The sequence below is a fragment of the Anas platyrhynchos genome, chromosome 1 (genome assembly GCF_047663525.1).
Source record: "Anas platyrhynchos isolate ZD024472 breed Pekin duck chromosome 1, IASCAAS_PekinDuck_T2T, whole genome shotgun sequence".
Taxonomy (NCBI): Eukaryota; Metazoa; Chordata; class Aves; order Anseriformes; family Anatidae; genus Anas; species Anas platyrhynchos.
The window spans coordinates 196,403,520-196,430,931 of NC_092587.1; the positions used below are offsets into that span (position 1 = coordinate 196,403,520).

Sequence of the window (27,412 nt, forward strand, 5' to 3'; positions counted from 1 at the left end):
TGAGTAATAACTAATGAAGAATCTCTCATAAGTGTTAAAAAACAGAGATTCCCTTGCTTAGCCTGACTCTTCTTGCAGTGCTCCATGTGTTGGCTCTTCAAATCCACCAACATAGCAATACCCACATGGTGCCTATATTTAACAGAGCAGATTTCAAGTACTTTTCCAAGGCTGCATGAGACCAACAGCTGTCACAGTGACGTTTAAGAACCCATCTAAAGGACTGAGGCTTCCGAAAAAGTTTAATCAGTTTAATTGCTCCTCTCATCTTAAAAGAGAAAGCAGAATAATGCTGCCAGAGCATTCTGTAATGGATTCACTGAAATCAAGATTGAGTGGGGAAAGCTGCATTTGAGGAGCAGCTTCTCCCCCATGCTGTGCTAAGTGTTTGTGCAGAATGAAGGGAAATATAAACTGTTGGGTTTGATGGGCTTGAAGCAATTGAGCTAATGTCTAAACAAAGTTATGTCGTTTTTTCCCTTCTCCACGTCTGTTCTTTTGCTTTAAGATCTTATCATGTTGCCTTTTGCTTATTTATTGATGCCGTGTTTTCAGCAAATCTGAATCCCTACACAAGACAAAAGGAAATAAAATAGACTACTATGGTACAGTAAACAGCTTGATAGGACAAGCTATCATAAGCTTACCTCAAGGGAAATAAAATAGGTAATATCTGGCCTGTTAAAGCCTCTCAGAAGGGCAGCTACTTGCTTTTCAGTAGGAACTCAAAAGAGCATTTCAGACATCAAATGTGACGTTTTTAGTAGAGCTTGCACCATTGAAGCACAGCTGTGCTCAACAGGCAGAGCAGCCAGGCTTGGTTCTTTCATTAAGTCTGCTTCTTTGCACTACTTGCTGAGCAGATGAGTTGGTCAGATCAAAGGTCCATGGCACTCAGTATCCTTCCTCATAACATTTCCAGAAGTACATCCACGGGGAGTGGAGAAAGCACATGATAATTATTTGCCGAAATATTCTTCTGGTCGACCGCAGTTTGCAGCTTGGGGACTTCCTGAGCCAGCAATGATATCTAAGTTTTAACTCATCCTCTAAGGCTTCTTTTCCATAATTGTATCCGTCAAGCCCATGTAAGCCTTCTAAAATATTCTAGAAAGGAATTTTGCACTGAAACAATTTTTTTTTTTGTTTTGAACCTGCTACCTGCATTTGATATTTACTGGCTCTAATATTGTCAGAATCAGAGGACAACTGACCTCTGATCCTCACGACCTCCATTTTACTCCTCATTTTGCAGAAACCTGTATCACTCACTTTTTTTTTTTTTTTTTTTTTTTTTTTTTTGCCAGGGCCCCTCGCTACAAGAAGGACATGGAGGTGCTCAACCGAGTCCAGAGAAGGGCGACGAAGCTGGTGAGGGGTCTGGAGAACAAGTCTTACAAGGAGCGGCTGAGGGAGCTGGGCTTGTTCAGCCTGGAGAAGAGGAGGCTCAGGGGTGACCTTATTGCTCTCTTTAAGTACATTAAAGGAGGCTGTAGTGAGGTGGGGGTTGGTCTGTTCTCCCACGTGCCTGGTGACAGGATGAGGGGGAATGGGCTTAAGTTGCGCCAGGGGTGTTTTAGGTTGGATCTTAGGATGAACTTCTTTACTGAGAAGGTTGTGAGGCATTGGAATGGGCTGCCCAGGGAAGTGGTGGAGTCACCATCCCTGGAGGTCTTTAAAAGACGTTTAGATGTTGAACTTAGCGATATGGTTTAGTGGAGGACTTGTTAGTGTTAGGTCAGAGGTTGGACTAGGTGATCTTAGAGGTCTCTTCCAACTAGATGATTCTGTGATTCTATGCAGCAGATCCAGTAGGTAGATACTGGCCACTTTTTTCTCTGAGGATTAGAAACTTTGTGAAAATAGAAAATTTCAGTTAAGCAAACTGTGAGGTCACATCAAATCTGATAAACAGTTGCGGCTGGGAGAGAAAAAAAAAAAGGATAAATTCTGGAAATGCCAAAACATTTCGTTTTAACATCTTCAGAATTAAATATTGTGTATTGCTGAAATACTCTGTTTTGACATTATCTATCTGAAACCTACAAAGTTTTGGATTTTTTAAATGGCATTAAAAAAGTCCTTCTTTTTCCAAACAAGAGCTTATGAAAAGTAGATAACAAGACCTATAAAAAGACTTAATAATAATAAAAAAGAATCAAAATAAACACTTCATTTAGTACTGAATAAGATTCCCACTTAGACCAAAACTTTTCTTCCCATTTTATGTAGTTAAACCAGTTGGACAAAAATGCTGTTATATTTTGTTTCAGACTAAATTATAGTTGTGATTTTTCCATATGGCTCTGGAACAGAGAAGTTTGCCATATGCCCATCTCTATTTACAGGGCTCTCAGTGGCTTTCCTTTTTTCCCAGTAACTCTGATCCTCATTTTCAACTATCATTTTTTATATCTGATAATTTATGTGTGTGCAATGGAAGGTAAGTACATTCTGGTTTTATATTACTAATGGAGAATGATGTGGCAAGACTGAAGAATTTGGCTTCTTTAATCTTACAAACCAAAGGTCAACAAGAAATATAATTACTGTGTATAAGTACATCAGGACAAACATGTGAGAGAAGGGAGAAATATTCACTGAGTGCAGATGATTTAAACTGAAAGACAAACTTGACAAAATAATAATAATAAAAACCAACATACATAATATGAAATAATTTTGGTAGGAAAGTTTCTAAGTATTGGAGAAGCAAATTTATGGAAACTAAAGGGAACAGAGAGAAGTGAATTTAGGATGCAAGATGACCAGTTTATGAAAGATTTATGATTTATGATATAGCAGCCCAAAAAGCTGTTATATATAGCAGAATTAGATATATATAATGATATATATATAACTTTATATATATAATATATATATAAAAGCAGAATTTGGTAACTTTTTTTGTGCCTTGTACCCATTTCAAGGAGGTGTAAGGGTTCAATTCTCTCAGTGCTAAACATTTGCTACAAAGCCAGCATTGAATGGGTCAAATGATCATAGCAGTACTGCCATGCAGCATGTCAGTAATGGTATGTATGAGTATTTTGCTGAAATGTATATTTATGCTGGACTGAATCCCTGATGAATTGAATCCAGGACAAATATGAACCAGAAAAGCTGTTCTGGTCTACTTGCACACGTTGGCTGATGTCCAGAAAAGATCTTCATGCAATTTTCAGTCCTTAAAACCATGTTTTCTTCTTCAGTAGTGGCAATATATAATAAATAATAGTATAAAAAGTCTAAAAAACAGAATTATTATTATTATTATTATTATTATTATTATTATTATTATTATTATTATTATTATTATTTATTATATTTGCTAATTCACAGATGTGGGGTGAATTTAACTCCTGTAGCACACAGAAACCAGCCAGGCAGGTCTCCACATGGTACAAACGAGCAGAGAAGTTGCACTCTGCACGAACAAGGTGATGTAGCAGAAATCCGTGTGCCCAGAGGGAGACGAAGCAGATGAAACACTTGGTACTGCTGGTTCAAGCGCCCATGAACACGTTGGTGCAAAGCAGCTCAGCTTCAACCCACCACCATCACCCCACAGCTACCCCTAGACTGACACCAGATGGCTATCTCAATCTATAGGCAATTTTAGGTGTGTTCATAAGTACACATAAGGAATGACCCTGCCGACTTGAACTTCTCTCTGATGATGACACCCTTTGCCCTTTGGTGCAGCGTTTCTGGCGAGCTGGATTCACCATCAGCCACAAAGGACATCTGCTGACTGCACCCTGCGGGGTCTCCATTCTTAGGACCACTGTCCCACAACTGAGGCTGGGTAAGGATGATGAGTTCTGAGCCTTCACGTTTGCTCTGATTTCCACTTGATGGCAGCAGAGCCCGCAGCACGGGAACGGCGGGGGCCGCTCCGGTGGGCATCCCACAGCTCTCCTCTATTACACACGCTCAGAATTATCTTAATTTTGATACTACAGTTTTCTGTTCATTTCTGATGACAGAATGGAAACAAATTAGTCCTCACAGCGATGAAATGGCTTTTAAGAAAAATAATGTAGTGTAAATATATTTCAGGCTCAAGCACCAGAGTCCTGTTTCCCAGACGGGAACACACAAATATAATGCCTTTTACAGGTGTTGAAACCTCCACCACTGACACATGAGACCAGATTTACGCTAACTCAAGCCCATGTTCTTAAAAAAAAATAAAATAATGGCTTGAGGAAATATTTCAGATTTCAGGTGAATTTTGCCTGTTTTCAGTACAAATGATTTGTACAAGTGATTCTGTACAAATGATTTGCTTTGAATTCCTATATGCTATTGTAAATAGAGAATAGCCAAATGTTTATCATTTCTGAGAGAATAAACAGAGAAGTGCAGAAGGAGTATTTTCTTCAAGATAATCACTGCTCTGTATGCAAGCCGGTGCTTTAATTAGGTCTATATTTGCAGGTGTTTCCTAAGAGACAAGGCAGCTTTTGGAAGAAAACATTATCTGTTGTAAACCAGAGCAGTTCTACCAGCTGCCGTGACTTTTTCAGCCCCATGTCCTGCTCAGCACCTGCAGGTCACCTGGCAACCGTGGCGTAGACAGAACTGACCTGGCACGCTGCAAGAGCCGCAGTGGAGGCTGCCCTTCTGCCTTTGTTCCAAGGTTTTGGTAAGAGAAGTAGTGTGTTTTCAAGTCTTGTCAGACACCCATCTGAATATGGAACTTAAGCATTAGTGTCATCTTCTTGGAAATGTTTGCTCTTGCTAATTAGGTGCTCTCTGTTTTCTTGCCAGGCTAAAGGATAGCTTTTAAAAAAGACAGTCTTAGTCCTCATTGTAAATATGTCTATTTTGTGAACTGAAAGAAAAGGACAAAATGTCAGCTGCACTGGTCTCTGCTTGACGCACTCTGACGTCACCTTTTCAGGACAGAAACATCCTGGTGGACAAAATCAGCCCTTCCCAGAAAGCCCATCTACTGCTTTCCCTGGCAAGCAAATTTTTGAAAATGTTTGCTCCTTGTGAAGTTAGATTCAATATGCCTCTCTATTATCTTGCATTTCTTCAAAAACACCCAAGCCCTAGGAAATAAAGCCAAAATAAAAAGAACTTTCTTACAGAAATCAAAGAGGTAAATAGATGGGCATATAACTCCTTGTCCAGTTATACCTCTGTTTGTAGCAGGTCTTTGGTGTTTCACCTGTTGTAGACGCCACAGAGGGAATTAACAGGAATAGCAGTGACATTCAGGACTGTGAACTATTTGCTTTTAAGGTCTTTATTTTTTAAATTATTTTTACTTTTAATTTTTTTTTTTAATGTTTATTTGTGGTTTAGTAACTTCAGCACTCTGAAGGTACCTGCTGTGCTAGTCACCAGTAACTCTGAATTGCTTATTCACTCTGTTGAGACAGGGTTATGAATAGGTTTCTGTGTGAGAAAATCTGTCCGTAGTCTCTTGGACACAGTTTTTTTGACCTAAAGTATTCTATGACTGCAGCGCACGATGAATTTTTAAAATTCCATGAATCATGATTTATTTCAGTCTTTGGGGAATCTGGAAAATATGTTACAAGCCTTTGGCGTGACTATCATAGCCAAGAGTGTCTGAGTTTTAAACTTGCCTAGGGCTTCAGATTCTCTTAATTGAGGGCTTATTAAAGGGTTAATACATTATTAATTGCTACAAATATATTACAGCTGTAAATCGAGCACAGGCACATCAAAATTGCTTATATCCTGTAGTCATGGACAAGCTGTTCACCTACTGGAGTCACAAAATCCCCTCCCTTTTGGCTGAAATAACCAGTTATTGGGAAATTTATTACACACGTAGTAACTTTTACAGCCGTGCTTTGCAGGCAACTTTGATCCAGGTTTAACTTTTAAAGCCTGAACTTTCTTGGTAACAGCTGCTGTGAAACTTTGCATGAGGAAGTATTAATACAAGAAGTATTAACAAAATTAATGTGAGACTGCAGAAGGCTGTGCTCGTTAGGCAGCTGTGCTGGCTGTAGAGTAATGGGTTTTTCTAACAAACTATCCCCTGGAGCAGTGAGAGGCGTTCACCTTTGAAGGAAAGCTGGTGGTGTGTTCCAAAGGGTTATACCTGGAAAAGACATGTTTTTCTCCTCTGCTCCACTGCCTGGCTTGGTCTGTTGTATATAAATGATTTTTTAATGCTGCTGGCTCTATTGAAGTGTTCCTCTCACATGAATATCTCTTGCTAATTGGTGAATACCATCCTATTGTTATAAGTTTAATTACGCGTTAAGGCATTTAAGAGTTTTTCCTGGGAATAATCTGACTGTTATTTAAATCAAAAGAATGATATATTAAAGCTTCCCTTTGTTATTTAGAACAGGGTGCTTTAAACATAATTATTTCTCCTTATATATTATTGCAGTCATTAATTTAATTAGACCCTTCTGTATCTTCATTCAGGCATTTATGTGATCTTTGATATTTATAGAGTGGCAGCAGTCAGTAGCATGAGTAGATTTTAGTTACTGTTACTCACAAAGATTTGAAATTCTGGCATGAATTGGAAATGCCAAGGCATTCAGGTTAGATGCTGCTCTTCTAATGACTAAAGAAAATCTTATATATATATTTTAAATAAACTCAAGAGATCCGCAACTTTTTTTCCACATTAAACACTCAGGTCTCTTAAACCTTGTATGGTGTTTTAAGGTTTTCATATTTGCAAAAATATATCAAGAGGTTTTTTTTATTTGTTTGTTTTTCCCTAAATTCAGTAGAGGAATTTAAATTCAGCTCGGGAACTGGGAGAGGCTGCCCTGGATCTCTGGGTCCAAGTTCTCATAGCACAGGAAGCCATCAAGCATCATCCTGGTTGTACCTGGCAAAACAAAAGACTCATTTTCCTTTCCTTCCATTATTAATCCTAACTGTGGGTTTTTACAGCCTCCAATATTCTTTCAATCTGAAGACTAAAACTTATTCACAACCAGTTGCAGCTACACATCCTTTCTTTACCTTAAATATTTCTTCTGCTCTGCAGTTTAACTTCTAAGCCAGCCCTGTCTTATCTCATTGTGTTAATTAAGCAAGCTGAGGGCAAAACAAGTTCTCTTTCCCTCTGAGTGAACTGAACAGAAATAAGGAGTCTTGAGGAGTTGAAAGAAGAATATAGTGTATGAAAATGTGGCAATTTCAAACTATCAGTCAGACAATTCAGCTTTACTGCTAGAGCAACTCAAGAATAAAAGGGGAAGAGGCTCTCTACCTCCACAGTTGCTCGATAGGACCTGTAAATGGGTGATAGATAGAGCAATACAAACACCACTGCCTAATGCAGACTGAAATCCAGACTGTATATCCCTGCTGTCTCAGGGAACAAGCAATGAAATGGGACAAGGCAAGATGAGAGTAGCTCTGCGTAATGGCAATAGTTCTTATCCAGGGCTTTGACAGGCTGTTTTCTCATAGATGGGCAAGATCTGGACCTCACTGTCTCACAAAATTATATACTTCATGGCTTTCAAAACATTACATATGACATTTAGCTTTTCAGAACCGTTCAGCAAGGCAAGCCCTGTATTTTTTAAGTCTTTCTTTGCCAAGTAAGCAATTTTCTTGTCAGATGGGAGTCTTCTTCATACACACACACTTAGAAATCTCCTGCAGTGGAGTTACTTTCTGGAAAGAATTCTTGTTTTGTTTTCAGGAATAGCCTAAGTAGTCTAAACGCTTACTTTATGACTTATTTACTGTTATGTGGGAAGTATTGACCATCTACCAATTTCAGCATATAGGGCTGAAAAGATTTTGAGGTGGCTTTACAATGAATGACTGAGATATGAGAAACACCTAAGTTACGGCTAGGAAGTTTTTGAAACTAAATTTATTTTATTTGACTGCTATAGGGTTTTTATGCTCAAAGCCAGTATTTAATAACTTCTTGGTAGATTAAATGTTGAAGCTACAATTAAACACAATATAAACTATTTTCTGCTGATGAAAAGTCCTTTGCAAAGTGACTCATCTTTATATTATTCTAGCCAGAGAAACAGAAAGACTGCAAAGAATCCCTATATCAGCCTAATTTCTTATGGAAATTCTCAGCTGGATTCCTTCAGCTCAGGGTGCTCTATCTCTCCTCAGGCACACTTCTATTGATATTTTAAATGAAGCAGACAAACACTTATTTGTCCAACTTTTAAAAACAGACCATGTTAGTAGTTATAATAGCTTGGATACTATTTTCTTTCTGTCCTTCCCCTCTTTTGGCATTATATCCAATAGAATGAAACTTTACAAGTTTTCAGTTTTCTCTTTTGCACTTTTTAACTTCAAAGAAAATAGAATGAAAACAAAACAAAACACCAAAGCTTGGCAAGAGGGAAAGAAAGTACTGTGTGCTCTTCCAAGTACAGAGATTATAAAGTTATATAAATGAAAAAGAGAAAAAGGAGAAAGAAAAACATTAAGAAATCCTGGGCAGCTTTATTTCACTGGATCTTTTGGCCAGAAAACCAAAAATCTTGTCTTTCCCCACCTTCCCATGAGTTAAAATGCTGGAAAAGAGACTAAGGAAAAAAAAAAAGGCAGATAAATTTAAAAAATACTTGTTCAGAAACAAGATATCATAAATGAATATTATCTCTCCGTGAATAGCTAGATCTCACTTATGTCATTGGAAATCAGAAGGTGCTTAACTGAAGTCCTGTACACTGCCACAAATTTTTTGTAGCACAGTTAATCTTGAGATCAGAGATCATTCAGAGGTATTTGTCCCATCGTCAGTGTCTGGATTTTCTGTTAGGACCTAGGCTTTGTCTGCTAGAAGTAAAAGCTGAAATTCTCAGCGTGCATCTCAGTCTTTTTTCTACCTGTTGTAACTTCCAGATTTTTGTTTCATACATAAAGGGTCTCCAATTAACACACAAGAAACAGGACTCAGAAGGAATCTCTGTCCTACTTTTAGTGAGAAAACAGGAACCCAGGGCTTGCAATGGTCTCAAACTTTCAAAACTGGGATATCCTTCTGACCTCCAGCTGCACTCATGAAGAGCAGGAGAGCCAGAGGATAAGATCCTTTGCCACTAGGTTAAAAAAGCTACACATGTCAAGAGATGCCCTGAGAAAATTATTCTCAGACAATTCTAATTACCTACATTTTTAGATCATTATTAGCTTTTAAATCTTAATTGGTGCCTGATGTGTCCATCATGTTGCCTGTAATATCATCATGATGACAATTTAAAAGTAACATAATGGGGCATAAAAGCCTAAGATTAGAGAATACTTAATGGTACTTACTGTATTGATCTAAAAATAAGAAATCACAAGGAGGAAATAGTACTAGATGGGCTAGTTCATAAAAGACCTGTACTATCCACCATGGATATGTCTAGCAAATTGCTGTACTTCTACAAATGGATGAAAGCAGCAGCTGGTGTACATTAGGACAGGTCCAATTACTGCAGTGCATTGAATGGAGCTTTCCAATGGTACAGAATCTGACCCTGGAAACTTCACCGAAAACAAAATGAGAGGTGATTGCTACTTAGCTTTATTCATAAATGATACATTAAATCAGTAAAAGAAAAGGGTGCTACTCTCAATGTTTTATTTAGTTTCTGTAATGCTACTTTTGATCTTAGAGCCCTCTCTCCAAACATAACCAAAACAATCCTCTTTGCTCTAGAGAGCTCTACCACCTGAACAAGGAATAGGTTTGAAAATAAAAGCAGTTAAACAGTGCAGAACTCCAAAACTGAAGCTGCGACCTTAACTTGGCAGTTTTATCATGCTTTATGATTCAATTGTTGTAGATCTTGCTCCTGCATTTTTTTTTTTCCAAGTACTAACTGGAGAGTCCTCAGTCAAAGATGTCCTCAGGCTGTGAATAAAGCTGAAGTCTCCAGACCTAAATCTTGATGCCATCCAGACTGAGTGGTGATGTCACATCTACGTGATTAGATGAGAGTGGGCCTTGACCTTGGGCCAAGTCCGCACAGCTTGAGGCAAATTCTCCATCTGCATCCACACTCCCATGCACTTGGGCACGGTCTCCTCTGAATGCTATTTGGTGCCCCTCCAGCCCTCCCTAGAGGTTGATTTTCTGCTTATACAGACACTTTGTGTCTGTAATGTAAGATCTGTTTCTGAGCCCACTGGTGTGTGTTTTTTTTACTCTGGGGAAGACACTTGGGAGGTGTTTGGTCATTCTGCAATAGTGCTGGGCAAAGGCAGAACTGGTGTAGTCTCACCCATGCTGTGTTTTGGGAGCTGCCCTGTGGGTGAGCTCTTCCCCAGAACAGACTCGAGTCTTGCATTGGAGAGAGCTAGCTGAGATTTTTCTGAATGTTTTTGGCAGCCCAGAATTAGCTCCATAATCAGAGAAATAACACTTACAGCTTTGAGCTGCTTTCCTGACATGAAAATAAACAGAAAGTTTCAAAAAACCTCTGCACTTGAGATGCACCCAAAAATACCTGAATATGTATTTTGAGCTTAAAGGGAAGTTAAGTTATTTTGAAAGTCTGGTCTTGTGTGCTAGATAATGTGTAAGTTTTGTGTGCTGGTCTTGTGTACTAGATACTACACAAAACAAAAACCGTTGGGTATTCACACTTAGAGTGACCACTATGACATTAAAATATATGTTTTTTGGAAACTCCAAACCTCTCATACTCAAACCGTCTTCTTATCTATTTACTTGCTCTGCCTTTTGTTATTCCAGGCACTGGTGACTGAAAACCAGAAAATTGTTATTGATCCTGGGAGAGTTAGGTCCCATCATATTCTAATGGGAACTGATTTTAAAATTGCCATTAATTGTATTTACTAATTGGGTGACTTCAGTTAAAAGTGAAATTGATATTTCTAATTGTATTGGTTCCAGTCTTAAAATGAAGTTTCTTAAACAGTTTTGTTAGGATAATAAATGAGCAGAAGAGAACTGCAATAATTAAAAAGACACTCACTATGTAGCAGATGAGTCTCATTATCATTCTTTGTATGAACTTGACCACATATTTGCATCTGGAAATATTGCAGCTATCTTCATTGCATTTCTCTTCTGATAATCAGCAAGATAACCCTTTTCCAGAACTAATATTGGAAGAGTTTTAACCAAAAAAGAAATATTAAAACCGGGTTATTTGTCAAGGTAATTAGGTGCTAGTGGCTGTCCACTCTGGGATGATGCTCTGTGGAAACAGCAGCAGTAGACCCATCTAGCCAAACCCAGGTGAAAAAATAAACTATAACAAATTTGCCTTTGATATTTGTGCTATGCAGTTTCACTGTTGCATAGCCTACAGTAATTCCAGGTTCAAATGGGCTTAACATGCCAGAAACCTAAATCTCGAAACACATTTTCAGGTTCCTGAAAACAGAAGCAAATAACTATCGGGATCTTCAGCTGCTCTCAAATGCCTTATGCCTCTTTATTGACATGATAGCTGCAAATAGCTAGATGATATGTAGATGTATCTGTACCATATGGAATATTTAGTGTAGTGCAAAGTATACATTATATAGTATATATAATGTAGATATACTATACAGTATATAATACATATATAGTTTGTATTATACACATGCAAATACATGCTACATATGTATATATAAAAATATAGAATCATAGAGTGGTTTGGGTTGGAAGGGACCTTAAAGATCATCTAATTCCACCCTCCTGCCATAGGCAGGGACACCTTCCACTAGATCAGGTGGAAATATATACGTATATAATCTAAACTGTTATATGATCTATATATGTATGTATACACAAATCTCTCTATATTATAAAAGTAAGAGAATGGTTGCTAAGACAAGTAGAAATTCACTTGCATTTGAGCATGGAAAATTGACGCTGAAGTTAAAAAGAAGTATTTTGCTGGTGAGGAGGGTGAAGCACTGGGTGGGCTGGCAAATTGCCTTTACTCAAAGCCTGTAAGAACGAGACAGGTGAGCCCCAGTGTTGAGGGATTTCTTGAAACAGCAAAAATCCCATGGCTTGCTGTAGCTGAGCAAACCAAGCTACCAGGGCAACTATGAGAAGTTCCCATGACAGTGTTCCCACATCGCCCAATTGAGGAACTCAGAAAAATATTGTTACCAGTAGCTGGCTTCAAGGACAAGATCTATGTGACTGCTAATCACAAGGGGGTTGTTTTCTTGCAGGTGGGGTTGTTTTCTTATAGTTGTTTGTCTGAGTGCTTTTGACCAATAATCTTGTGTGAAACACTGTCCGCCCCTGTTAAGTTCTCTATAAAAGTTAGGCTATTCGGGCAATAAAATGGAGCATGATCTGACTCTACTGGTGTCTGTCGTGCTTTCGGCCGTGCTTCCTGCAACATATGGCGCCCGAACAGGCTGAGACCTGAACAGGGCCTGAACAGGACATCGCAGCGGGAGACCTGAACAGGACCTGAACAGACATCGCACAGGAGCAGGACATCGCAGCACCGGAGCAGACATCGCAGCCGAGCACGGACATCGCAGCAGCGCCGGGGCAAACATCGCAGCGCAGCGGGACACCAGCGGCGCCGGCACATCCGAACGCAGGTAGACCAGGAGACCAGCGGCGCCGGGACCGGCGGCGCCGGGACCAGCGGCGCCGCGATCTCGCCGCGCCGTCGGGACTTCGGAGCGCCCATCCGACCGGCGCTTGAGCAGACCGGACACCGGCCCGGACACACGGTACACAGGCCTCACGGTGAGACGCGGTACTCCCGCTGAGAGACGCGTGAAAACGGTGGGAAACGGGGTTTTTGCGGCGGGACGTGGAATTGCGGAGGGCCGCGGGAAAAAGAGTTGCGGCGGGACGTGGAATTGCGGAGGGCCGCGGGAAAAAGAGTTGCGGCGGGACGTGGAATTGCGGAGGGCCGCGGGTAAACGGAGTTGCGGCGAGACGTGGAATTGCGGAGGGCCGCGGGAAAAAGAGTTGCGGCGAGACGTGGAATTGCGGAGGGCCGCGGGTAAACGGAGTTGCGGCGAGACGTGGAATTGCGGAGGGCCGCGGGAAATAGAGTTGCGGCGGGACGTGGAATTGCGGAGGGCCGCGGGAAAAAGAGTTGCGGCGGGACGTGGAATTGCGGAGGGCCGCGGGAAATAGAGTTGCGGCGGGACGTGGAATTGCGGAGGGCCGCGGGAAAAAGAGTTGCGGCGGGACGTGGAATTGCGGAGGGCCGCGGGTAAACGGAGTTGCGGCGAGACGTGGAATTGCGGAGGGCCGCGGGAAAAAGAGTTGCGGCGAGACGTGGAATTGCGGAGGGCCGCGGGAAATAGAGTTGCGGCGGGACGTGGAATTGCGGAGGGCCGCGGGAAATAGAGTTGCGGCGGGACGTGGAATTGCGGAGGGCCGCGGGAAAAAGAGTTGCGGCGGGACGTGGAATTGCGGAGGGCCGCGGGAAAAAGAGTTGCGGCGGGACGTGGAATTGCGGAGGGCCGCGGGAAATTGACGTGATCACGGTGTGATGCGGGACATCCGAGATCGAGTTGCTATGGGAGACCAGAGGCATCAGTGGACAACGGCAGCCGACCCTCACCGTGTGGCGAGTCGGCACAGAGCAGAGGGGCGGACATTAGGACCCTGCAGCCTGTCTGACGTAACCATGGAGGCAGCAGCGGCTGTGCTGCTTCTCTTTGTCATTCTTTTTATAAGAGGTTTATCTTGCAATGCAAAAAAGACTATTCGTCCCCAGATCGGTGTTATAACTATGTTTCTGGATAACATTCCGTGGGGTTGCCTCAGTCTACGGACTATTAATGACGATTTAGCTCTATTGCGGGGCAGGAGTGCAGAGACGCAGATTACACTGCCAAATGACCACCGGCAGGCTCGTTCACAAACAGCTTCTAGGATTGCAGCTGGCACTGCCTGCAGCCGTATAGCAGACGTTACACTCTCTTTCCTAACTAGTAATCATGTGTCTCATCCATTTGTGGTGAATGGCCAGTGGCAAAAAGAAAAGGGGGAGAGTAAGGGGCGGCAAAGACACAAACGGTACCAGGAGGATGCCACTGACACTAACAGCACGGGTAATAGGAGTAGTATAAGTGACATAGGTGCAGGGCGGCGGCAGGCACTGCCGCGCTGTGGGGCGCTCTGCCTGCTGCTCGCCCTCACCTGCCTGTGCACTGCTGCCGACAGTGCTAGAGCAAAATGTGAAGACTGCTCAGACGGCAGTGATGAGAGTGCTTGTGTGAAGAAGACGTGTGCTGAATCTGACTTTGTGTGCAACAGTGGTCAGTGTGTGCCAAACAGATGGCAGTGTGATGGGGATCCGGACTGTGAAAATGGGTCTGATGAGATTGCTGATCTGTGTTATATGAGAACATGCCAGGTAAATGAAATCAGCTGTGGTCCTCAGTCAACCCAGTGTATCCTGGTGTCCTGGAAATGTGATGGTGAAAAAGACTGTAACAGAGATCCTGATTGCAAGGATGGAAGTGATGAAATTAACTGCCCTTCTCAGACCTGCAGGCCAGACCAGTTCAGATGTGAAGATGGGAACTGTGTCCATGGGAGTAGGCAGTGCAGTGGTGTGAGAGACTGTCTGGATGGCACTGATGAAGCAAACTGTAACAATGTTATTCAGTGCTCTGGACCTGGCAAATTCAAGTGCAGAAGTGGAGAATGCATAGATATCAATAAAGTGTGTAACCAGCAGAGAGACTGCAAGGACTGGGGTGATGAGCCCCTGAAGGAATGCAACATACATGAATGTGACTGTCCAGCTGGGTTTGACTTTGTAGACAAGAGAAACTGTGGAGATATTGATGAATGTCAAAACCCTGGTATCTGTAGTCAAATCTGTATCAACCTGAAAGGTGGCTACAAATGTGAACGTAGCCGTGGCTATCAGGTGAATCCTGCTACAGGAACCGGGAAAGAGCCATACTGGTACAAAAACACAAATAACACCTGTGATTACAATGATGCTGCTAAGCAGGGTTTAGGGGTTTGTAGCATGGAGACAAGGGGTAACAACTACAGTGTTTGGAACAATTGTGCAGCTTTGGCCTTACCTCCTGATGTCCTTCTGATTTGTGGGGATGGGGCCTGGCAAGGTATCCCTGCAAATGCTATCAGATGTCCATGTTACTTAGATAAACTCATTGTATTTGCTCCTAGCTTGTTACAGTTGCGTGAGATCACCAGACATAAATGGGCATTGCTTGCATCGGATTGCAATGATAATGTTGAATTGTGTGGGGTTGCAGCTAGAGCGGCATTAGCAATTTCAGTGCCTGGAGTGGCATCTGCGGCCGCACGAAACAACTTAGAAAAATTGGTATGCTGGGCCAAGAGGCAAGCCTATGCCACGACAGAGATACTTGAGGAGATGTTACCAGATCAAAATAGTCTGCGACATCTGCTTTTACAGGATCAAGCTGCTATTGACATCTTGCTTTTGGCTCAAAGGAATGGGTGTGAGGACTTTAAGGGAATGTACTGTTTAAACCTTTCTGATCATAATGAGTCAATTCACAAATCCATTACTTTCCTGAAAGAGCATATTAGAAAGATTCAGTATGGTATCAATCCTTTCAATCAATGGTTCACTGACTTGTTTGAAACAAGGTGTAGATGGTTGCTGGGTTTAGTCACAAGGGGATTAAGGATTTGGTTTATGGTGGTGATAATCATCGTTGTGTGTTGTAAGTATAGCTAAAGAGTCACTTGTAAAACTGCTGTGTCGGGCTTGGTTTGCTCAAAAGAAGAAGGGGGAATTGTTGAGGGATTTCTTGAAACAGCAAAAATCCCATGGCTTGCTGTAGCTGAGCAAACCAAGCTACCAGGGCAACTATGAGAAGTTCCCATGACAGTGTTCCCACATCGCCCAATTGAGGAACTCAGAAAAATATTGTTACCAGTAGCTGGCTTCAAGGACAAGATCTATGTGACTGCTAATCACAAGGGGGTTGTTTTCTTGCAGGTGGGGTTGTTTTCTTATAGTTGTTTGTCTGAGTGCTTTTGACCAATAATCTTGTGTGAAACACTGTCCGCCCCTGTTAAGTTCTCTATAAAAGTTAGGCTATTCGGGCAATAAAATGGAGCATGATCTGACTCTACTGGTGTCTGTCGTGCTTTCGGCCGTGCTTCCTGCAACACCCCAGGACCATCTTCCAACTGCATGATTCTGTGTTACTATAAATGGATGCTTTTGAGTTTGATTTTATGATACTAAATTACATACAAATCATTTTTGATCGATTTACTCTAAAATATACTGCTAAAGTACAAATGTATTGAAATAGAAATTTTGCCAAAAATGTTCACATAAGAAAAAACAATCTTTAAAATAACCCAACAGTTTCTGACTCAATGTTAAATTTGCTGTGCTGTGAGAATTTTTGAATGCTTGATAGGATCCATTTTTTATTGTTTATTACTGAGGGAATATGTTATTTATGCCCTTCATTTTTGTGGATGAGTTTTCAACATCATATGGTGAATAATAACATAACTATTAATTGCAATAGGAATATTATATATATTTTTGTTTCTTTTTGGCACGTGTATAGCATGGTTAACCATAGGCAAGGTTGGATTATTCTTAGATTTATTAAGATAAGTACAATTTTTGTCTTTTTAACAAGTCTAAATCTGACCAGGATAGTCATATTGGTGCTTTTCCTCAATGTAATTCTTTCTTTGCTAAAGATGATCTCTTGCATCTCTTTCTATGTTATTGCATACATTTTTTAGTATTATTTATTGACTTACAGAAGTGTTTGTAAGCAAACAAACATGCTGTGCTGAAGAGGGTGGGACTGTGAGACAGAAGTGAATAAAAGGCGCTCTGGAAAGAAGTACAGCTGCGAGTGGGGAGGGTAAGCAGCTCCTGCTGCCTACAGACACGAAATCTCACCCAGCTGACATTTTTATAGCTGTGCTAGGCAGGCTAACATAGTTTCTGGCAATCGTTTATTGTGTAGGAGGCCACGTGCTAAAAAGGGCTGTGACGTTCAGAGGATCTGAACAAAACAACTGACATCGATGTTCAGGCGAGGCAAGGGACTTCTGCTGATGGATGTTGGTTCTGCCATGAGAAACTGAGCTCGCTTAATGGATGGGCTGGGAACTGATTACAGTTATGGCTCTGCAAGCCATCAGGAACCACTGCCTGCAGCTGACACAAAGAGCAGAAGGCATCACGCTGACTGTGGAGTGCCCGTTGGTACAGGCTGTACTTGTGTCACAGCGCCTGGGAAATGCCAGGTATCTCAGAGGGCTTTCCAGGCCCTCCCTTGTAGGTAGTCTTCCACAAAATGCCTGCTAGCTTTTTGTTTGTGCAGCGATTTGCGGTAAGAACAATTTGCAGCCTCTCGCAGTGCTCTGGGGTGCTGCAGGCAGCCCCAGGTCATCTGGGGTGAAATGCACAGGACCCTGCGAAGATGGGGCTCAGCCTTCCCACACTTGACTCTGACACCAAGAGCCTTTATTGTCAGCCAATTTCTGCCATTCATCCGCACTGGCCAGGTATTGGCTTTGGTCAATCAGACTATTTTTGTACAGCTTTTTATTACAGAATAGATATTGGAATTCTTTACGGCCTGTTAGGCTATTATGAGATATACTTAGAAACACAATTAGTGATCCTAATTCTCCATTCCTCTATCCCCAGGGAAACGCCATTGAAATTGTTTCAGGTTTAAGCCTGTGCAGCAAAATAATATGTCCTATCATAAGAGAAAAACATTTTGTGAAAATAAACAGAAATTTAAATATTTTCAGTTAAAACTGCATTCTTCTTGGGTACAGAGAGATATAATTATGTGGCAGGTGTTGTAATAAATACATTGTTCTTCATAAATGAGGCAAGAACAGAACAGAGTTAAGCTACATGAGTACTTGTTTCCCATTCCACATAACTGAAAAATTATATTTTAAAAATAATTTCTGTCCAAATGGTCTTTCACCTAATTTCTAAGGAGTGTTTTGACTACTTCTAACATATAAGTAGTTTTCAAACGTAATGCTGAGTGCTGAGTAGCACAGCACACCACTTCAGTCCTCTGTTATCACTAATCTCTCACTTGTCCCCTCTGCCCTCTTTAACTCCAAATTGAGTCACAGTATAGAGGCAAAAGCCTAGGTTATCATGACCTGTCTACTGCAGATCTGTTGGTGAACAACAAATTCTGTCATCAACCCAAGATTTATTTGTCCCATTTAATTTGGAATGACTGTTCCTGCTATTGAGAGTAGATTGGGGGAGTAGATTTCATTTTCTGTCTCTACAAAGTGTGTGAAAGACCCACCAGGGAAACATTTTTTCCAAAAGAATTTTTCTGTGTCAGATTTACCACAATTACAGTTCCTGGAAAGTTCTTTTGGAAACACAGAAGAGGTGGGATGAGCTCCATGAAGAAAGGCAGCACAGGAGCAACCTCTTCCCTCACGGCAGAGATGTTGGAGACATTTGTGATGCCTTAGGCTGGAGAGCTCAAGATGGAACTAGGGACCTCCACCTGTAAAAGTTCAGGAGCACTTGGGAACTGGAAGATTATAAGTGGTGGCATTTTTTCACAATTTTTTCATATTTTGAATGGTGTTGCATTGCTGCAAGGTTGCTGGGTAAGAGTAATATAAAACATTATCTCTGGAAAGCCAGCTGGGATTTGTCACCTATTAGAAAGTCCCTTACACAGCAGTGGCATGTGAAAGCCAAGTATGTAAAAAGTCTAAAATTAGTTGATTAAAGTATCCAGCTAATATCCCAGTGATAAAGCTATGACTTGAACTGGTCATATGGGCTAGTGTATGTGTTATGCAAATTGCAAATTAATTGAATGTTTGAAGGATAGACAGTTCCTGTGGATCATTCCTCAACAATATTTAACTTACCTCTTGTGTTTGAAATTCAGCCGTGTAATAGCTGTTTCTTGATTACAAGAGCTAGCTGATCCTTACAGGACAGACTTTAAGCATCTCCACACGCAAACATACACACATCTTACATACACAAAATCTCTCACAGGACATACTGCCTGCAAACACAAATGTTGAAGTTGATAATTGATGAAAAGAACTGTTTTTAAACAACACGGTTCTGTTTTTATTTTGTTTTGTTTTGTTTTTAATGACTACTTAAATCCACCCCTCAGCTGCTTTTCCCAGTCATCTGAGGACAACTATTTATAGTGAAGCTGACTCTGGATGTGAGGACATGAAAACTGTAGATTAATTGAAATCACATAAATGACTGAAACTAATTATTAAATGACTTAACATCCTCTCCTAGTGTGAGGATGTGCATGCCAGGAAAGCATTCGATGGAAAACTATCTTTGCCACAGAGAGTGCTGTGCCTGTCCAGGGTGGGCTAGGCTGGCCAGAGCACTGGGCAGGAACATATGTCAAACCACAACTAATATAAGTAAGAGTGAAGCAAACTGAGGAGGGCCCATAAGTTTTGAGATGTTATATGTTTGAGAAATTGAGGCTTTCTATTGAAAATTACTAATTAGCCATGTTTCTATTTAATGATCTGTTCCAGCAGGAAGGCAAGGATAAACAAAACTTCTGCTTAAAGGTTAGAAGGGAGAAAGAATCACAGAATCACAGAATTTCTAGGTTGGAAGAGACCTCAAGATCATCGAGTCCAACCTCTAACCTAACACTAACAGTCCCCACTAAACCATATCCCTAAGCTCTACATCTAAACGTCTTTTGAAGACTTCCAGGGATGGTGACTCCACCACCTCCCTGGGCAGCCCGTTCCAGTGCCTCACAACCCTTTCAGTAAAGAAATTCTTCCTAACATCTAACCTAAAACTACCCTGGCGTAACTTTAGCCCATTCCCCCTCGTCCTGTCACCAGGCACATGGGAGAACAGGCCAACCCCCACCTCTCTACAGCCTCCTTTAATGTACTTATACAGAGCAATAAGGTCACCCCTGAGCCTCCTCTTCTCTAGGCTGAACAAGCCCAGCTCCTTCAGCCGCTCCTCATAGGACTTGCTCTCCAGGCCCCTCACCAGCTTCGTCGCCCTTCTTTGGACCCGCTCAAGCACCTCGATGTCCTTCTTGTAGCGAGGGGCCCAAAACTGAACACAGTACTCGAGGTGCGGCCTCACCAGAGCCGAGTACAGGGGGACGATTACCTCCCTAGCCCTGCTGGTCACAGTGTTTCTGATACAAGCCAGGATGCCGTTGGCCTTCTTGGCCACCTGAGCACACTGCTGGCTCATATTCAGCCGACTGTCCACCATCACTCCCAGGTCCTTCTCTGCCTGGCAGCTCTCCAACCATTCCTCTCCCAGCCTGTAGTTCTGCTTGGGGTTATTGCGCCCCAGGTGCAGGACCCGGCACTTGGCCTTGTTGAACTTCATACAGTTGACCTCAGCCCATCGGTGCAGCCTATCCAGATCCTCCTGCAGAGCCTTCCTACCCTCGAGCAGATCGACACACGCACCTAGCTTGGTGTCATCTGCAAACTTACTGAGGGTGCACTCAATGCCGTCATCCAGATCATTGATGAAGATGTTAAAGAGGACCGGCCCCAGCACCGAGCCCTGGGGGACGCCACTAGTGACTGGCCTCCAACTGGACTTGGCTCCATTCACCACAACTCTTTGGGCCCGGCTATCCAGCCAGTTTCTAACCCAACGAAGCGTGCGCCAGTCCAAGCCAAGAGCAGCCAGTTTCTTGAGGAGAATGCTGTGGGAGACGGTGTCAAAAGCCTTGCTGAAGTCAAGGTAGACCACATCCACAGCCTTTCCCTCATCCACCCAGCGCGTCACTTTGTCGTAGAAGGAGATCAGGTTCGTCAAGCAGGACCTGCCTTCCATAAACCCATGCTGGCTGGGCCTGATCGCCTGCTTGCCCTTCAAGTGCCGCATGATGACTCCCAAGAGGATCTGCTCCATGAGCTTCCCTGGTAAAAAGGTGCTACATGAATGCAGAGGGATGAGATGAATTTGTATTTCTTGCTAGCTAAAAATACTAGATTAATGGTCCTGGCATTCCAAACATGAGCCACTCAGAAGTACTTTGCAGGCAGTAGTACTTTGCAGTCTGAAGACAGGGAATAGTCTGTATAAATCCTTGCACTCTGCACCTGTGCATGTGGAAGGCACCCATGGAGATCCTGACATTACTGTGAGTATGTAAGATAAAAATGTGCAAAGTTAATGGAATTCAGAGTCAGGAAGAGTTCTTTCTAGTCTGCATGCTAAATATACCATCTTCACATTATGGAGGAGATATTTTGATTTAAAAGTAGATTCTTCTACATTTTCATTAAAAAAAATGCACAAATGCTTTTCCTTAATGAAATAATATATATATATATATATATATATATATATATATATATATACATGTATATATATATATTCAGTACACTAAGTATGAAGCTGAAAAGATGTTATCTTACCGTGGGTAATCACAGAATCACAGAATTTCTAGGTTGGAAGAGACCTCAAGATCATCGAGTCCAACCTCTAACCTAACACTAACAGTCCCCACTAAACCATATCCCTAAGCTCTACATCTAAACGTCTTTTGAAGACTTCCAGGGATGGTGACTCCACCACCTCCCTGGGCAGCCTGTTCCAGTGCCTAACAACCCTTTCAGTAAAGAAGTTCTTCCTAACATCTAACCTAAAACTACCCTGGTGCAACTTTAGCCCATTCCCCCTCGTCCTGTCACCAGGCACGTGGGAGAACAGGCCAACCCCCACCTCTCTACAGCCTCCTTTAAGGTATCTGTAGAGAGCGATAAGGTCGCCCCTGAGCCTCCTCTTCTCCAGGCTGAACAAGCCCAGCTCCTTCAGCCGCTCCTCGTAGGACTTGTTCTTCAGACCCCTCACCAGCTTCGTCGCCCTTCTTTCTCTATTTCTGCTGATTTCACTGATGTAAGAGATCAGTTCCTTTCATTGATTTAGTTGATTTTAGGGATCAGATCCTTGGAAAAGTTGAGGATCCTTTTAGACACTTTTAAGTAAAAATTCTGAAGTTGTGCAATGCTTCTATGCTCTCACACATGCAGTAAAATTTCCTTCATCACTGAAGTTTGGTAGAGCCTAGTGGAGCAATCCTCCCCTGTGACTAGGGAGGAGAAGAAATCTGACCAGTTTATGACTGAAAATGATGATATTGGGAATGGCATTAAATGATAAGTTTGTCCCATGATTGCAGGCAGCCCAAATGTTCTGCTGGGTCCCCTGGTCTATTAATAAATAAATAAATAAATAAATAATCTAGGATCAGGAAAAAAAATGCATCTTCTATTGACTGGGGTAAGTTTCATTATGTTTTGCCACCTGCATCCCGTTAGCACTTCAGAATAAACTTGCGTGTACACTGATGATACCACTGCAATAATGTTGGCTGGCTGACAAGGGAATGGGGCCCTCAGTAACTCAGTTTACTGCTGTCACCAAATGTTATCGCAGAGCAATGCTGTTAGCAGCTGTTTTCTTCCACATGAGATGTTTGCCATTGTGCTCTAATTTGTACAGTTTAACTCCTGCAATGGGAACAATTACAGTATTTCATTAGTAGTACTCCTTAACAATCAACTCCTCCAGGAGCAGAAGATTGCCAAGCAGCCATAGCTAAGATCATAAAGTCCTACCTACTGTTTGGCTGTATCTTCTTTGTACAGAGAATAAACCCGTCAGGGTATCACTGGAGAAACTGGCCTAGCCATGAGTGAACATTAATACAAACCATGAGGAACCACAGAATAAATCTTTACCTTTAAATAAATGCAAACATGTTTTTATTTAAGCAAATACCATCAGAACCTCCAATTAATTTTCTTCCAAAAAAGTATCCAAACACAGGCTTTGGAATCGCTGTTGGCTTACATTAAAATGTGTGCTGTTACTATCCTGCCCCATTATATCTCAGCAGTATTTGGGCTCTACCTAGGAGTACTTAAGGTTTTTTTTTTTTTTTCTCTCTGTTTAGAAATGACCTCCATATTCTGTGCCCAGCAATTCTCTGCGATAGATAAAGACATAATGGGATTTTTATTGTTTATTAAATGGTAAGCCAACCATGTCTCACAAGCCCGAGAGTGTCTGTAACATCTCTGTGAGGTGTGAGCTGGCATAATTACTTCTAATACTGAGAACTAGCTGCTCAATGGAAACTAATTCCAAGAGTAGGCAAGGCCTGATTTTTTTGCTTATTCAAGGTGGAAGCTTATTATACGCTTGCTTATTCAAGGTGGAGCCTAAACCCATGAAAGCCTACGAGCATCTCAATATTTATGCCAGAGAAACACGGTAGTCTCCTGTGACAACAATGCCAGTGACTCCCAGGAATGCAATGTGAATTAATTGACAAAAGGAATCAAAAAGTCTTTTGAACTAATTGCTTAGAGGTTGCTAGAAAGGATAGCAGTATAACATAGTGATATATTTCCTCTTTCTCAGTGGGAATAGCATTGCTTATCTATATTTACACTGCAGTGCACATCAGCACAAAACCATTATCGTCACTGGAAAATCAAGGACCATTCAGACAGGCATCAACACATAACAGATTGTGTGACTTGGAGAGAAACTCAGTGGGCTTGATGTAAAATAAGCCTGATAGGTGCATGCTAGCCTTGTGTAGACATCACGGTAAAGACACTATTTTGCTGAAAACTGCAAGGATTTTGTATTTTCAATTCATTCTGAACACAAAACCACTGCCAGGGACAATGGGACAGCTGGGGCTTAGCAGCCAATAATGCTTCAAACTGTATCTTGTCACAGCATTGATCACACCATGGCCACCACTGTAGCATGTTGTCTAGAAGAACTCATTTTCTAGGAGAACAGGTGGTTTCAGTGCAGAAAGGAAAGTTTACCACAGCCATTTGTAACAGGCTGTTGAAATTTCTTCCAAGCACCATCTTTTCCTCACACCTAGATCTGGCTTTGGATTACTACACAGATTACCGACTTGTTTTTATTAGTGGAAACCTGATTCAAGAGTCTCTGGGCTCTAAGGACATTTTATTTAGGGGACTCTTCATGGAGTATCATTTATTAAACAAATCTGGTTGGCATGTATTATAGCGGTATGCTGTTTCCCCAAACTTGCCTGATTACACGTCTGTCTTGGATCAGCGATGATGATATTTATTCCAACAGGATCTCATTAGTTGCAATGCAGGAAATTATTGCTAAATTAAATGGCTCAAAATATTACTTCAGTACATATTTACTCCTAGAGCTATTTTAAAAAATTGGTGGGCTCAATAAGTATAAAATTCTTCCTGAATTAAGTGATGCACCCATATTAGTAGCTCAGTCTTTTGGGTCTTCCACTATTTAGGGCCCAACACTCAATTTATTAAAGGTGTAGGAAAGTTCCCGTTATCTTAGATGAGCTTTGGATCAGACTGCTGATGATCCTTTAGATAATGTTATACGTAAAAGAGAATATGGGCTGTAAGAGACTAAGGGTTAGCTTTATCCATTTACAAAGCTGCCATTGAGCGCTGAAAGCAGAAATAGATCATGCAAGATTTGCAGAATGAAAAAAATGGCTGATTTTGGAATAAAATTTAACTAGGTAACTTCTTACAGAGTTTTAGAAATTTCAAAACAGCATTTTCAGCACTTTTGGTTCTTTTCTAGCCAACTCTACTTCAGATGGTATTTTTAAAAGGATACTTGGTGCATTGAAGTGCAAATAAATAGACGACTTTGAAAATTTCCAACTCTTCTTATGTTCATTTATAATTGTCCGTTATTACTTATTTATACATCTATGACACAACATTCACTGCTGCAATTCTCTGGGCAATAAGCCTGTTATTTTTACTGTGTATGGTCTTTATTAGGTATATAGCCTTTGTTATTTGAATTATTTTCTGCAGAAGGACTGGTTAAATATGTTGGACACATTCTCAGAGTTATTATTTAAACATCTTTGGAATTAAATTAACTGAATTGAACTGAACTGTTGGCCTTATAAAAGAAATACATCCCCATATCCAGAACAGGGCTCCTTACTGCAGAGTACTCGCTGCCAAGGGATTTCTTGTCTTTTTTGTAAAGAATATCAATACAAATAAGAAATTAAATCTAAATTTAAATTTAACTATTTCCTTACATTCTCAGGAAAGAGGAGGACATTTACATGCAACAGCTCCAAATGTTGGTAACAATTTTGGACTCTGTGGGCAGCTTGTTTCAGCAAAAAATTCAAATTTTTGCAATCCATGATGAGAAGAAGCTCTCCAAACTCTGCATTTATGTATGTAAAATGATATTATTTAATTTTTCAGTCTGCGTCTTTTATGTCCCAGCAGTATGGATGTAGCCAAGGGCAATGTCTGCAGTACCACTTTAAATGCATCCTCCTGCACTGGGGCCAACTTCCAAACTCTTTTTCCCTCCCAAATCGAGTGACTGTTTAATTGAGAATGGTGCATGGCCTGTGCCAAGTCCTAAATTATGTCTGGGAGTTGTTTAGGAAACTTTGAGCATAAAAATACCCCAGGCGCTACCCTAACAATTAAGTAGGATGAACTATAATTTGTTAGTGCCCTGGCATTGTTTAATTTACTGTTCTTGCTCATAGTGGGACATACTGGTGATACAAAGTACCTCAGATGATATCAATTCTGAGCCATGCTTAGATGCTGAATATAATTCAGCAGTGGATTAGGTCCTACATTGGAATAAACCCCAAAGGAGTTATTTCCTATTTAAGAATGAGAAACAGTTATTTATTAGCTATCATATTCTCACATGGGATAATTCCCTGCTTTGCATTCTGCATGCTACACTCCTCAAGAGGGCGAATGCTTACTCTTTATAGATGTCTGATGAAAGTTGCATTCATTTGGGTCGTTATCCCAAACAGATGAGCGCCCAGATGAAGTCTGGCAGCCAGGTCCCTGTATGCATGCAGCTACTTTCCAGGAGCATCCTTCCTGTGACATCCTCATCCTGAGTCCGTGGATATGGACTCAGGTCGGGCCTCAGCCATGGCACTTACGTGTTCAGATGCTGTAGCTGCATCTCTCTCCTTGGGACAGAGCTTGTGACTGCCAGTGTTGGAGGGAAGGATGCAAAGTTGAGAATTTTTGTGCACTTAAGCTTTAACTGTAGGTGTTTTAATCCCTTAGGTATTTCTTACACTCTTCTGGAGTGAATTTTCTTGACAAGATTTCAACTTTGCATCTTAAGATTAAAAGCAAGATATCTTTTTCAACGGTATCAATGCAGAGTTTGTGAACACAGTTTGCTTAGAAGGCTCAAAATCCTGGAAGCAACAGAAGAAATCTACATTTATAATATATGTATGTATATATATTTAAATCTCCTCACTTTACCTCTCCTGCAAAGATGTATGGAAGAAACAACAATATCTGAATAATTGGGTTTATTGACACATAGCAAAGTTCTTTATAAAATTCTGAGAAATGAGGCTATTACACTGCCCACTGAAGTTATCCTATTTCATTTAGATATTCATTGCATGCTCATTTAGTTATAGAAAAACAATCTAATTGTCACTTCTGCTTAAAATCACTTGGCCTACAGACAAAGTACTTGTTCAGCAAATTAATTAAAAAAAAAAAATCATCAGAGTGAAATATTTAGTGCGTGAATGTAGCCACTAGATGGGAGGCAAGAGCTGGTTAGGAACTGGGAGCATCAGCTTGGATGCGCTTCGGGAGCTCTCATCAGCTGCCACCGCCAGCTGCAACACACCACACTAATACATCTGGGACCACTTCTGTAAGTGTACACAAGTTGCTTATTCACTGAACTGGAAAGCTTATTTATTTATTTATTTATTTATTATTATTATTATTATTTAAATGAATTGGCAGTGGTGGTGATGCATTGTTGAGACAGTAAGGTATTTCAGAAATAACTGTGATAATTCTTTGCCTCCAAATGGCTTTGCCATAGGAAATTCTCCACTTTCATCAGCCATGCTGATGGAAAGGAACATCCTTCACATTATCTCATCTGCATGATGACTATTAAAGATACATCTGCCAAAAGCTTTTACGGAGCAAGAGTGGCATTAGTCTATGTGTTAAGAGAGGAGTTCAAGTCCCTACAGCATCACAGATTTCAGTGTAGCATCAGGCAAGCTGCTTTTTTCATTTTCTTCCTCTGTATTTCAGTTCTTCCTATGCTTCTCTTTCTATTATTTTTCCACTATCTTTTTAAGTGGCATATAAATGAATTTTCTTTCTTCCCCAGTGGAGATAAATACTTTAGAGATTGCACTTTCATAATGCTGTAAAACACAGAAATGTCTTTGAGTAATTCATGGATGTATTCTTAATAAGAAAACATCTGATTATTTATATATTTATTTGGTGTTGTGTGGCACCTTATGCCACACACTAACTTTAACCAGGATAAAATAAATTTGGCCCAGGCTGTTGCAGCAGATTAAAAGGCAGATTTAGTCCAAACCCTTTGCTGAAGTTTTAAATATACAGAGACAGACAGAAAGCAGTGTA

At 41.1% G+C, this 27,412-nt stretch overlaps 1 protein-coding gene across 1 annotated transcript in view; it reads left to right on the forward strand.

Moving 5' to 3' along the window:
- Positions 1 to 4,517: 4,517 nt before the first annotated feature.
- The window catches only part of SLC36A4 (solute carrier family 36 member 4), a 154,785-nt gene continuing 131,890 nt past the window's right edge, over positions 4,518 to 27,412 (forward strand). Inside the window, exon 1 of the mRNA XM_072032782.1 lies at positions 4,518 to 4,651. The gene's annotated coding sequence lies outside the window, so the exon portion shown is untranslated. The remainder of the gene's footprint in view (positions 4,652 to 27,412) is intronic.